This window comes from Natator depressus, chromosome 14, assembly GCF_965152275.1.
Source record: "Natator depressus isolate rNatDep1 chromosome 14, rNatDep2.hap1, whole genome shotgun sequence".
NCBI lineage: Eukaryota > Metazoa > Chordata > Testudines > Cheloniidae > Natator > Natator depressus.
The window spans coordinates 28,032,236-28,046,111 of record NC_134247.1 but is presented as its reverse complement, the minus strand read 5'-3'; positions in this window follow the sequence as shown (position 1 = coordinate 28,046,111).

Genomic DNA, 13,876 nt, shown 5'->3' with positions numbered 1-13,876 from the left:
CCACCTCCAGGAACCTCCCCCAGCAGCAGAAAGCTCCGTGGCTGCCGGCCGGGAGCCCAGCTCTGAAGGTAGCACCACTGCCAGGAGCAGTGCCAAAGTCAGGGTCGCGATACCGTGACACCCCTCCCCCAATAGCCTTGAGACCCCCCCATGACCCTCTTTTGGGATGGGATCCACACAGTTACAACAGGGTGACATTTCAGATTGAAATAGCTAAAACTGTGAAATTTAAAAGACTTTTAAAAATCTCATGACCATGAAATTTGCCAAACTGGATGGGTGAATTTAGTAGGGCCCTACCCAGGAGACTAAACAGGGGGTACTTCACATTACAGATACACAAATGTGGATCCTCAGTTGCACCGTTTATATCACGGCCGCTTCTTTCTGGCAGATCCATTTGAGCTCCGCGGCACACGTCTCAGATAGAACCTGGCTGCCTTTTATCCACCCGCAGCTGTTCCCATCAGCAGAGCCTGAGAAGCTGCAGAGAGAGAGAGTCAGTGTCACTGTGGGTCCCTGTAACAAGGAAAGGCTCAGGGGTGAGTCTTTCCTCCCCATAATGGGAAGCTGGGCTCTGGTGTTGTCCTTCATCTCTAACTTCCCTGCCGAGCATCAGTCGAGAAGACGTCCCAGGCTGTGAGATGAGTTAGGGCAGTGGCTCTCAACCTTTCCAGACCACTGCACCCCTTTCAGGAGTCTGATTTGTCTTGCGTACCCCAAGTTTCACCTGACTTAAAAACGACTTGCTTAGAAAATCAGACCTAAAAATACAAATGGTGCCACAACCACTATTGCTGGAAAATTGCTGACTCTCATTTTTATCATACAATTATAAAATAAATCCATTGGAAATAAGTATTGTACTTACATGTCAGGGTGTAGCGTATAGAACAGTGTAAACAAGTCAGTGTCTGTCTGAAATTTTAGTTTACACTGACTTCACTAGTGCTTTTTATGTAGCCTGTTGTAAAACTCGGCCAATATCTAGATGAGTTGACATACTCCTCGGAAGATCCCTGTGTACCCCAGGGATACATGTACCCCTGCTTGAGAACCACAGAGTTAGGGGGTCTGGAGCAAGGAACGTACGAGGCTGTTGACCTGGTACTTGTTCATTGGAAGCGTCACCTTGATCTCCTGCATCTCAGCTTTCCTTTAAAAACAAAGTCTGATGGGTGACAGGAAACCTGCACCGTGTGACCTGGGTAACGGGACAGCTGCAGGGGGCTGAGGACTTGTCCCAGATGAGCGGTTAGGGCTGGATTCACAAAGGGACTTAAGAGGCTAATGGGCACGTCAGGCACCTCCGTCCCAGAACCGCATCCCCCTGGGATTCACCAAACCCCAGCTCAGCTGCCACCAAACCCTGGAAGCGCCTGAACTTGCTCGGTGCCTCAATTTTCTGAGTAAAAGTTTACGAGGTGTCTGTGTGTGCCCCGAGCACCTGTGCTGCTCCCTCCCTCTAGGCTGCTGGCTGCCTAAGCCCCAGTATGATCCATGAGCCGGCCTCCGCCTGACTTGCCTTGGGGCCCCAAGCCAGTGGGCATGTTCAAAGGACCCGTACCAGCTTGGGCCCCACAGGCGAGCGCCCACAAACTGGCAGAGAGGAGCAAGCGCTTCCTGGTAACATTTAGCCCAGGGGTTCTGGCACTGACCTGGAAAGTAGGAGACCCCAACTCCAGTCCCCCTTGTAGCTGGGTAGGAGACGGTACTTGAACAGGCGTCTCCCACCTCTTAGGAGCAGCCTCTCACCCCTGAGCATCATCGTTATACCGTCATAAGTCTGTAATGTAGACCGGGTCTAAGGGCAGGTCTACACTACCCGCCAGAAAGGCAGGTAGCGATCTATCTATTGGGGGTCAGTTTATCACGTCTAGTCTAGACGTGATAAATCGAACCCCGAGCGCTCTCCCGTCGACTCCGGCACTCCAGCGCCGCGAGAGGTGCAGGCGGAGTGGAGGGGGGAGCGCCGTGAAGATGCCAAGGTAAGTCGAGCTAGATATGTCCACTTCAGCTATGCTAGTCTCATAGCTGAAGTTGCATATCTTAGGTCGATCCCCCCACCACACACACCCAGTGTAGACCAGGGCTTAGTGTGTACCCCAAATAAAAAAAGACAGGAGGAGGAGCAAAAATATGCTATCCTGGCTAAACAGCAGAGTAATGGAGGCCATTAGAGGCAAAAAGCATCCTTGAAAAACTGGAAGTCTAAACCTAATGAGGAAACTAGGACGGAGCACAAACTCCAGCAAGTAAATTGTAAAGTATAAGGAGGCAGGCCAAGGAAGAGTTTGAGAAGCAACTTCCTAAAGATGTACTTAATTTTTTTAGTTTTTGCATTAGAAGTAAGTGTGACGCAGCAGGGAGGGGGGAGTGTTGACCTGGGAATGTGCCCTGGGGATGGGATACCTGAGAGCCTGTTACCTGAGTGGGGATGGGGAGGTAACACCTCTGCCTGGGAATGTGGACAAAGGCTGCAGGAGAGAGCTTTTAGAGGGGGTTTAGTTTTCAGTTTGGTGCTGGGTGGTGGAACTCAGGGAACCCCAGGGCTGGGGTCTAAGCTCCCTGCTCCCCCAGAAGGACTTGACTGAGGGGTCCTGGTTGTACCCACAAGCTCTGTTTTAGACTGTGTTTCTGTTGTCCAATAAACCTTCTGTTTTACTGACTGGCTGAGAGTCTTAGTGAATCCCAGGAAGAGGGGTGCAGGGCCTGGACTCCCCCACACTCTGTGATAGTAGGAAAATATAAGGTCCCTCACTAAACGCTTTTAAGCAAAGGAAGCTGTCATGGGATAAGGGGGAAGGTCCTCTCATGGATCAGTAACTGGTTAAAAGATAGGAAACAACAGGAATAAATGCTCAGTTTTCACCATGGAAAGAGGAAAATAGCTGGGTCCCCTCAGGATAAGTACAGTTATATCCATATACAACTGCTTCTACCGCTATCGCTTATGCCAGCTCCCCGATCCCCCTAAGCTACACTGCTCTACACACAGAGCTATTGGTAGAACTGCCGTTACACCAGGGCCTTTGCTGGCACCCCTCTGTTAGGGAAATACCCTTAGCCCACGTAGTTACGCTGGGAAGACTTTTCAGTGTAGACCAGGCCTCAGACAGACGCTGGACATTTAACACGAGCAAGTTATACAATGGGAGCTTTCCCCAAACATCTCAAAGAGTAAACGTCAAGCAGCACTCACCGCACTGGATCTAATGGGGAACCGTCCACCCAGGTCCATTTCCCCCCTGGGGGTGTCACTTTAAGGCCAATCCAGATGTGGTTTGCATCTTGTACAACATCTTGTATGAAATCCTGTGATGTGCACAGCAGAGGGGGTGGGGATGAGTATCCTGTAACATGCTAGAATTCCCTTAGTGATCCCATGAAGTGCCTGCTCTCTCCTTCAGTAGCTCTGCCCATAATGCCAGCAGGAGACCCCACCAGCCCCTGAGTTAATTCACCCTCTCCCCTGGGTGGGCAGGGTCCCAGTGCAGGTAAACGTGGCTCTCTCTATGCAGACATGGTAACATCAGCACCAGTCCTTGGTGGCACAGGGTGAGCTGGCCCTTTAAGGGAGTCCTGGGTTGAGCCTCACCTGTGACTAGGTGCCCCTGGGCTCAGAGGCAAAGGTGATGGAAGCAGGTGACCAGGAGCCAGGCCTGGTGGGGCTACAAGGGCAGCCAGTCTGGGCAGGGAGAGATCTGATGGGGTAGGAGGTTTGTGTGAGTAGCTCTATGCAGAAGGGCTCTGCTGAGCTCTCAGAGGGCCTGGGAGTGAAACGCCTGCAGGAGCCAACTGGGCAGTCTGGGGTGGGAAAGCTCTGGGGTTCTTGTTCTGAACTGTATGCTAATAAGCCAGACCCCTAGAAGGGGAGAAAACACCCCAGTGTGGAGTTTGATTTGCAGGAGGGTGGTAGAGTCAGGCTACACTGGGATTGTAACTAGTGACACACGTCTTTCTCCAGCTGGAGTTGGATGAGCCTGTATTTGATGTTACCATCTCCTCCCGGTTCTGGATCACGAGCATGCGAGAGCTCTTCCCCGAGCAGTCGTCACGGCTCCCAGTCCAGTCTTTACGCTCCTTAGACAGCCAGTAGCACTTGTCCCCGTGCAGCAGCCAGTCCCTGGGGCAGAGTTTGCACCCGGATCCCTCTGGAGGGAGAGATGGGAACCGAGGTGTCATTAATTCCGAACCTTCAAACTACAGCTGGATGAAAACTCTTGTTCAAAGTTGTTTTTTAATGGAAAATGCCATTTTGACCCAAATGAAAGTTTTTATTTTGATTGCCATTTTTCATTTTTTGATGGGGGAGTGGACTTAAAATGGAAATACTGGTTTTGAGGGTGGGAGGGAGGATTTCATTCAGTTTTGGAGGGGAAATAAACATTTACTCTTAACAGTTCCCTCCATTTGAAAAGTGGGGGAGGACTTTCACTTTTCTGCTTCCTTCAAAGGACATCAAAGTGTCATTTCTTTTCACGTTTTTCATGAACGAGGCTTACACTGTATCCGCTCTAGTTCTAGACATTGCTGAAGTGTCCCCTACAGTCGTGTAAAAAGCAGGGCTGTCAATTAATCGCCGTTAACTCACGTGATTAACTCAAAAAATTAACTGTGATTAAAAAAATTAATCGTGATTAATCACACTGTTAAACAATAGAATACCAATTGAAATTGATTAAATATTTTTGGATGTTTTTCTACATTTGCAAATATATTGATTGCTATTACAACACCGAACACAAAGGGCACAGTGCTCACTTTACATGATTATTTTTGATTCCAAATATTTGCACTGTAAAAATGATAAAAGAAATAGTATTTTTCAATCACCTCATACAAGTACTGTAGTGCAATCTCTTTATCGTGAAAGTGTAACTTACAGATGTGGATTTTTTTCTTACATAACTGCACTCAAAAACGAAACAATGTAAAACTTTAGAGCCTACAAGTCCAGTCAGTCCTACTTCTTGTTCAGCCAATCGCTAAGACAAACAAGTTTTGTTTACATTGACGGGAGATACTGCTGCCCCCTTCTTATTTACAATGTCACCTGAAAGTGAGAACAGGCATTCGCATGGCACTTTTGTAGCCGGCATTGCAAGGTACTTATGTGCCAGATATGCTAAACATTCATCTGCCCCTTCATGCTTCGGCCACCATTCCACAGGACATGCTTCCATGCTGATAATGCTCGTTAAAAAAAATAAATGCGTTAATTAAATTTGTGATTGAACTCCTTGGGGGAGAATTGTAGGTCTCCTGTTCTGTTTTACCCACATTCTGCCCTATATTTCATGCTATAGCAGTCTCGGATGATGACCCAACACATGTTCATTTAAAGAACACTTTCACAGCAGATTTGACAAAATGCAAAGAAGGTACCAGTGTGAGATTTCTAAAGATAGATTCAGCACTCAACCCAAGGTTTAAGAAGCTGAAGTACCTTCCAAAATCTGATCGGGACGGGGTGTGGAGCATGCTGTCAGATGTCTTCAAAGAGCAACGCTCTGATACGGAAACTACAGAACCCAAACCACCAAAAAAGAAAATCAACCCTCTGCTGGTGGCATCTGACTCAGATGATGAAAATGAACATGCCTCGGTCCGCTCCGCCATGGATCGTTATTGAGCAGAACCCCTCATCAGCATGGACGCATGGCCTCCGGAATGGTGGTTTAAGCATGGAGGGACATATGAATCTTTAACGCATCTGGCACATAAATATCTTGTGATGCCAGCTACAACAGTGCCATGCGAACGTCTGTTCCCACTTTCAGGTCATATTGTAAATAAGAAGTGGGCAACATTATCTCCTGCAAATTGTAACCAAACTTGTTTGTCTGAGCGATTGGCTGAAGTAGGACTGAGTGGACTTGTAGGCTTGAAAGTTTTACATTGTTTTATTTTTGAATGCAGTTATTTTTTGTACATAATGCTACATTTGTAAGTTCAACTTTCACGATAAAGAGATTGCACTCCAGTACTTGTATTAGGTGAATTGAAATATTCTCTTTCTTTTGTTTTTTACAGTGCAAATATTGGTAACCAAAAATATAAAGTGAGCACCGTACACTTTGTATTCTGTTCTAATTGAAATCAATATATTTGAAAATGTAGAAACCATCCAAAAATATTTAAATAAATGATATTCTCTTATGGTTTAACAGTGCGATTAAGCGCAATTATTTTTTTTAATCGCTTGCCAGCCCTAGTAAAAAGCCTTCAGGCTCAATGTAGTAGTGAGGGCTTTTCTCAGGGTCAGCACTCAAACAGCCGGGCACGCTGTAGGTCAGGAAAGCAAGGTGCTGGGAGGCCAGAGAGGAGAGAATTCACTCCAAGTCTTTACACGGAGTTGCTCTCTTACGAATGATCTGCTCTAACTCAGTCACAAGTTCTGGGCTCGATGTAGGAATTACTGGCTGGGAGATTGGGGGTTGGACTAGATGACCTTCTGGGGTCCCTTCCAACCCTGATATTCTATGATTCTATGATTCTATGAAATCTCTGGCTTGGTGCATTCAAATGTAATTCCTTGAGGTTTGACCGTGTGAGCTTATAAAAGCTGAACAGAGTCAGACCCAGGCTGTTTCCCAATGGGAAACCTCAAGGGAAACTCAGTGTTGAAACAAATAAGACGGATGACACCCCCGACTAAGGCAGACTAACCCAGAGACTCAACCTGGCAGCTGGGGGCGCTGTACCTCTGCTGGTGTCAGGATTCAGCTGGGAGTTAAAAGCAAGGTCCCATTACGGTCATTACAAATCCTATGGCTCTTCTTTAATGGGGGAGATCTGAGTCGGTTCAAATGACAGTTTGGGGGACTACAATTTGCCTCCCTCAAATGCCCTGTGAAATTCCAATAGGTGAGTGGATTCTGCTTCAACCATTCCCCTAAGACATCGTCTGCCCGTGTTGTGTGCTGCTGAACAGTTGTGGAGTTTCACTCCAGAGGTGGCTGCATGTCAGTAGTGGGGGGAAAGGATTCCCATGAGTACGACCTGGTTGGTAAAGCACTTTGGGATCCAACCTCTAGAGCAGTTGTATTCTTTATTACACTATTGTTATGATTGTCTGTGCTCCAGCAATGGGAATTCCTCTTCCCACTAGAGGTCACTGCTGCTCCTCTGCACAAACGGCTGAGAATTACTTATTGTGCTTCGCCTGCACACTCCCTGGGGAAAGGATTGTCTTTCTGTGATGTGTTTTTGATGGCATCTGGCACAATGGGGCCTCCATCCCTGAGGCAGGACTGCAGTGGAAAGAAATAGGGTCGAGCTGAGAGGTTCCTGTCCTGGATCGGGTTAGGGGTTGGTCTAGGGATGCTGCGCACAGATAGTAAGACAATCTCTGCCACAAAGAGCTCCCAGCCTGAACATCTGATGTGAAACGGGTGGAGAGAAAGAGGAGGACGGCAACAAGGCACGAGAGAGACCAGCTGGGTAATTCCTGTTCCTGGACTAACTTCCACTGGTGGAAGATACAAACTCGGAGCTCCACAGAGCTCGTCTTCAGGGCTGGGGGAGGCCATCAGAGGAAACCCGAAGAAGAGCTCTGTGGAGCTCCAGAGTTTGTACCTTTCACCGCCAGAAGTTGGTCCAAGAAAAGCTGTCAGCTCCCCGCCTTGTCTCTCTCACATTCCGGGACCAGCCCGGCCACAACGCCGCTGCCCCCGAGAAGGGAGAGGTACCCGGCCATCGGGGCACAGACAAAGGCAGCCACAGCCTGGGTCTTGCACCCACCGCCTGGGAGAGACGAAGTGAAAGAAGACAGGGGTGCTGGGGGTGACAGCGCATCACAACGGCACCCAGAGCGTTCAAGCAGATTTAAAGGTGTCTCTCCCCCCGCCCCCCCCCCGATTTAAACATCACCCTGGCGGCGGACCATTGTTCTCCTGCTGGAGTTAGGAGCAGAGCGAGCCCGCCCGCCCCAGCCAGGCCAATGCAGGGTCAGACACCCTCTGCCCTTCCCCCGGAGAGCTCCCCGGCCACACGGCCTGTTCGCGGCTCCTCCTCGCAGCCCCCGAGGGGCGAGCGCAGCTGTCGGGTTGCTCAGGGGTGAGCTTCTCTCGCCAAGGCTCCTGCAAAGACCCCGGCTCCCCTGTCCCCCAGGAGCCTGCCCCCCCCCAGCTGCCGTAACACCCCCCCCCCCCAGCCAGGAGCATGGGACCCCAGAGGTTGGAGGGAGCGGGGCAGGAGGGCCAAGCGATGCGCGCCGCGCTCCGGGCCAGGCTCCTCGGGAAGGGAGAAGTGGCGTCTGCACACGGGGTCGATTTGTCCCCCGAGGGGAGGATTTGCCGGAGAACAGGAGCCCTTTCTGACAGGCAGGACGTCTCGCCGACTTGGGAGCAATTCTGGGTGTTTTACTGGGTTTTCTGGCACGTCGAAAAGCTCCTGTTCATTTCCTGGAAACCCCCCCGCCCCAGTCTCCCCTTAACCCAACACCTCACTTTGGGGGAAACGAAAATCTTCAAGCTCAGTTTGTGGCCGAAGAATGGACATACAATTCAACAGCGGCTGCAGTACAAATCGTACGTCATTCACAGACACTGCGGGGCCCTGCAGCCTGCCTGTGGGGGCTGTAACAATAATCACAGGGCTGCGATGACACCGGGATCTTCAGAATAACCCCCCGTCTCCACCCCAACCCCAGTCCCCCATTGCAGAGCCGGGGTGGGAGTCAGGTTCCCAGGGCACTGCTCTGGAGGAAGATCACAGCTTACCTCCTCCAGGGACTCCATGGCTGCAGCATCCTTTGCAAGGCAGGTCCCTGCTCCATCTCCCCCTCTCTGCGCATTAGCTGAGCGGGGAGCCCCAACTCCCCCCTTCACACACATCATGTCTTCCCCCATGGCTCGGGCAAGGGAAAGCGCCCGAAAAAGCCAGCCGCGAGGAGAATGAAACTACACAGCGCGGGGGAGATCCTACGCCTTATTAGCATATTGCTTCTGATTGGACAAGGGGCGGGCGCCCCGCAGGGGGAGGAGGGTCCACTTGCTCTGGCCCAGGGCCCCAGGAAACCCTCCTCCGCCTCTGCTCATCTCGCTAGTGGCCTAGTTTTACAAGGGGCTGCCTAAAAGCACCGGTGACATCAGTGCAAACCAACATTCCGGACAGTGACGTCTTCACCTTGCTCTATGGAGTGTACACCGACATGTACATTTCCAGCTGATTTATTTTATAATTATATGGTAACGACGAGAGAGTCAGCAATTTTTCCGTAATAGTGGCTGTGTGACACTTTTGTATTTTTATGTCCGGCTTTGTAAGCGAATGGTTTTTAAGTGAGGTGTAACTTGGGGTCTGTAAATCAGAGTCCTGAAAGAGGTACAGTAGTATGGAAAAGTTGAGAGCCACTGCAATCCTTGGGCGAGCAGGGGCAGAGACTGGTGGGACGGGGGGAGAAGGGGCAAAGAAGGGCCTCTCTGCCCCGGGCACAGACTGGGGGAGGGTTGGAACTGTGACAGAGTGGGAATTTTCTGTACTATTTTGTATGAATACTATGTGCCTCAGTTTCCCCTATGTGCTGCATGGTTAAGTAGGTGGTGGGAAAAGGTTGTTTATCCTTTGTAGAGACCCAGAGATAGACGTGGCCGACGCCTAGATGCCTGGGCCCTGGGGCCCCATGCCCATGGAGACCCCCAGAAGACAATGGCCACTCCAATTGCCCAGACATTTGGCACCCAGAAACTAACGACCATGGATGGCCCACCCTCTGCAGGAAACCAGTGGGATGGGACCAGCTGGAGAACAAAGGGCTGAGGAGGAAGGCCAGGGGACAAGGTTTGCCCAGGAACAAAAACAAAGGGCTGAAGAGGAGCCACGTTGGGGGTTGTTCAGTGTGGGGCCGCTGGAATCGGGGACGCTCTCCTGAACTGGGACAACAAAGGGGTCAAAGGGCTCTCGGTTGACGCGGATGGACCATGCTGGAACTCTCTGTTCTAACCAAGGACTCTCTACGCTGTGTTCCAGACAGCTAATAAACCCTCCTGCTTTTACAACAGTGGCTGAGAGCCACCTCAGTTTAAGGAAGTTGGGGGTACATTGCTCCCTTTGGGGGTACAAGTCTCCCTGATGTAAGGTGACTGTTGTCCACTTACTAAAACTCAGTGGGGGTGTTTGGGTTAGCTAGCTGCCAGTACCAAAAGGAAGGGGAAGGGTCAATGGGAAATCAGGACCCTGAGACTGCCGGTCCCCAGGAAAAATGGGGAGAGGCCAATGCGCCAGGTCAGCCTGATTGACAGGGCGGGCAGGTTAATCAGGGAGTCAGGAGGCCAGGGGGGTCCCATCGTCTGTGTGAGCCAGAATTGCCTGGGTCAGAGAGAGAGGGGCCGAGCTAAGGAGAAAGCAGGGGTCCAAGCTGAGCTGGGGAACAGGGTCATGCCAGCCAGGGGGGCCAGAAAAGCAGCCCAGGGAGCACGTCAGTGCTGGGAAGAGAGCCAAGAAGCAGCCAGCCACAAACCCAAGGGAACAAAGTTTCCCTGGAAATTTGTGGAATGTAACTATCACTTGTCATTCATTCTCAACTCTGCCACACGCTTCTCTCCGGAATGGGGCCTCGGAGAGACAGCCCCATAGGGGGCAGGGAGAGACCCAGGGGTGCAGGGAAAATGGGGGTAGGATGGAGGGAGCTGGAGAAAAGTAGAGATACATGGGGGGGATGTTATGTGTTGGGACAGGGACTGACCAACTCTCAGTACATGCTGGGGGGGGGGTGCTGGGGTGCCATTTCAGGTGGGGGGGCAACTTTAACAGGTACTACTTAGGCATCTGAAAAATCTAGGGTTTTTTTTGCAGATAACTTGGAAATTAGCTGACAGGAGCACTGCATCTAATTCCTATGTAACTGTAACCCTTCTGCACGTCAGAGTTAGCAGCAACAAGGGCCAGGTTGAGTATCTAGGGGTTTCAATAACGCAATACAAAACCAGCTCGAGCCCCCACCCAGAGACCTGGGACAATTACAAACCACCCCCGGGTGCCTCTGTCACGGAGTGTGGGGGAGTCCAGGCCCTGCACCCCTCTTCCTGGGATTCACTGAGACTCTCAGCCAGCCAGTAAAACAGAAGGTTTATTGGACAACAGGAACACAGTCCAAAACAGAGCTTGTGGGTACACCCAGGACCCCTCAGTGAAGTCCTTCTGGGGGAGCAGGGAGCTTAGACCCCAGCCCTGGGGTTCCCTGTGTTCCTCCACCCAGCCCCAAACTGAAACTAAACCCACCGAGCAGGTTCCCTGCTGCAGCCTCCATCCACATTCCTGGGCAGAGGTGTCACCTCCCCCTCCCCCTCCTGGCTCAGGTGACAGGCTCTCAGGTCTCCCGTCCCCAGGGCACATTCCCAGGTCAACACTCCCCCCTCCCTGCTGCCTCACATCGTCACAGCCTCCAAGAGGCAATACTTCCCCTCTCGCAAGCACAGAGTCTGAGTGTAGCAAAAGCCTTTTAATAAAGGAGGGAAACAATGCGGCATTATGCTGGGGAAACACCACCCACGGGATTCATAACACAACCCATGAGCAAAAGACCCACCCCCAAGTAAATCTGGCAGGGTCCTTTTCCCCTCAGGGTCTTGAGCCGGTGAGAAACGTGCAACCCACGCTGGGCTCGCTGGGGGAGCTCCGGGACACTGGGGGGCAGGGGCTGGAACCCCCCCCCTCCAGAGCCCCCCCCCGCCGGAACCCCAACTCATGGGCTGGGCATCGCCGTTTGGCGACCGCTCCCCCTAAGGGGTCCCCTCCCCCTCTTCGAGCTGGGGGGGGCCTCTGTCCCCCCTCTCCCCTCCCCTTCCCCCTCTCCGGGCTGGGGGGCGGGGGGGCCCTCTGTCCCTCGCCTCTAATTCCCAGGTTTCTGATGCTTGAGTTTTGCTGATGCCCACGTTCTGGAAGGGAAGGAGCTGTCCCTGCCTGGCAAGCCGGACCTCTGCCTGCATGAAGTCTCTGCTGTTTAACTGATTTCAGATTCCTGCCCCTGGTTGGAGCTGAATTCACACTGCTGCGGGGTGGTGGTGGGGGACAGTCTCTCAGAGCCCCACAAGTCTTGTCCATCCCAGCAGCCTTTCAACCCTCTGGCTCTCTTTCTGTGCATGCTCAGTGTAGTCCAGGGGTCCTCAAACTGGGGGTCGTGAGGTTATCATGTGGGGGTCATGAGCTGTCAGCCTCCACCCCCAAACCCTGCTTCATCCCCAGCCATTATAACAGTGTTAAATATATTAAAGTGGTTTAATAATTTATAACGGGGGGTTGCACTCAGAGGCTTGCTGTGTGGAAGGGGTCACCAGGACAAAAGTTTGAGAACCACTGAAATGGTTCAATTATTTTTTTTTTTTTCGGAAAAATTGGGTGTTTGATTCAAGGCAACCTTTTGTGGAAAGTGTCGGCTTTAATAAAAAACATTCACTGTCTTCTTGGAAAATTCAAAAACCAAAAATTGTTTTGTTTTCAATCATTCTGGACTAATTTTTTCTGATTCTGGTAGAAGATTTTGGCGGGGTTGGCCATTTTTGTCAGAAGTTTTTCTTGTTCTAGCCCTCCTGGATGGGGAGAAAAGCTTGAAAAGGTGACCCCTAAAGGCTCCACCACCAGGAGATCAAGAACAGAACCCACAGTTGTTTTCAAAATCTCATCTTGTTTAAGCCAATCTGATGGTTTTGGGGGGCTCTGACTTGTGATTTTTGGTCACTGGGGGTTGGCCACATGGGCTAGAACCAGCTTGGCCAGGATCCAGATGTTAACCCCGGTGTAGAGGGCCCTGGCAGTGGCCCAAACCCAGCAGCTGTGGGGGACAGGAGAGAGCTTTGATGTGTTCCCTGAGGTTCAAATTAGCAAGAGAAGCGGCCGGGGAGACGCATTCTAAACTGGGGGATCAGTGACATTCAGGGTGAGGCAACATTGAAAATACTCAGCAGTGTTACAGTTACTTTGCTCTGACACTCTCAGCCCTGATGGAGCAGAGCCCCCGGCCCTTCCCTGAACACACCCACAGATACCCCTGCAATGGGGGTCCAGAGCTAGGAGCGGGGCAGGGGGACCCCTGGGCACCAACTCCTCACCGCACTCTCCTCTCCCTGTTCTCTCTCTCTCTTTCTAGATCCAGCCAGCCAGAGCGGGGTGGAAGCTCCTCCCGCCCCACAGGGACCCCTTGCTGCAGCTGTCGTGAGTAAGTGTTGGGGAGCGAACCCCTCTCCCAGGCCGGGATCTCAGTGTCTGGGGTGGGGGGATTTGCTGGGGGGTGTCTCTGTTCTGCGCTCTCACAGCCCCGCTTTCTTCTCTCTGTTAAATCTCCTGGGGTGGGATCCACCTTCCACCCCTCCGCTGACCTGCCTGTGCCCCTCTGCTCTCTCTGCCAGGCCCCTGCCTTCGCTCGGAGCTCTCGCCGGGGAGGGGCTGCTGCTGCTGACTCTGCTCTGAGCTCTGCCTGAGGATGGGGGAGATGCACTCGGCCCCTGGAGGGGTCAGGAACTGAAGGTAGAGAGCATCTTGCAGGGGTTCCTGTTTCAAACCGATCGCTGCACCCAGGGCCTGCTGCACTGGGAGAGCCATCGAGGGCCTGATTCTGGGAGCTGCCTCCTCTGAGAATCGGCCCAGAGACGCCTGGGAACCAGTTCATGGTTTGAGATTGTCTAGCTCGGCATTTGTCCAACTGGGAGTCCTGACCCAAAAGGGGGTTGCAAGGCTATGGCGGGGGAGGGGGGGGGTCAAGAGATCACAAAAATATTCTCAGGGGAGGGGGGCAGGAGGGGAAGAGGGCTACAACAGCTGCCCCTCTCCAGCTGCCCAGCTCTGAGCAGCCCAGAAGTGAGGATGGCAATACCATGCGTATGTTTCTATGAGTCCGTACAGTAACTTGCTATGACTGTTTGGGGGTCGGGGGTTG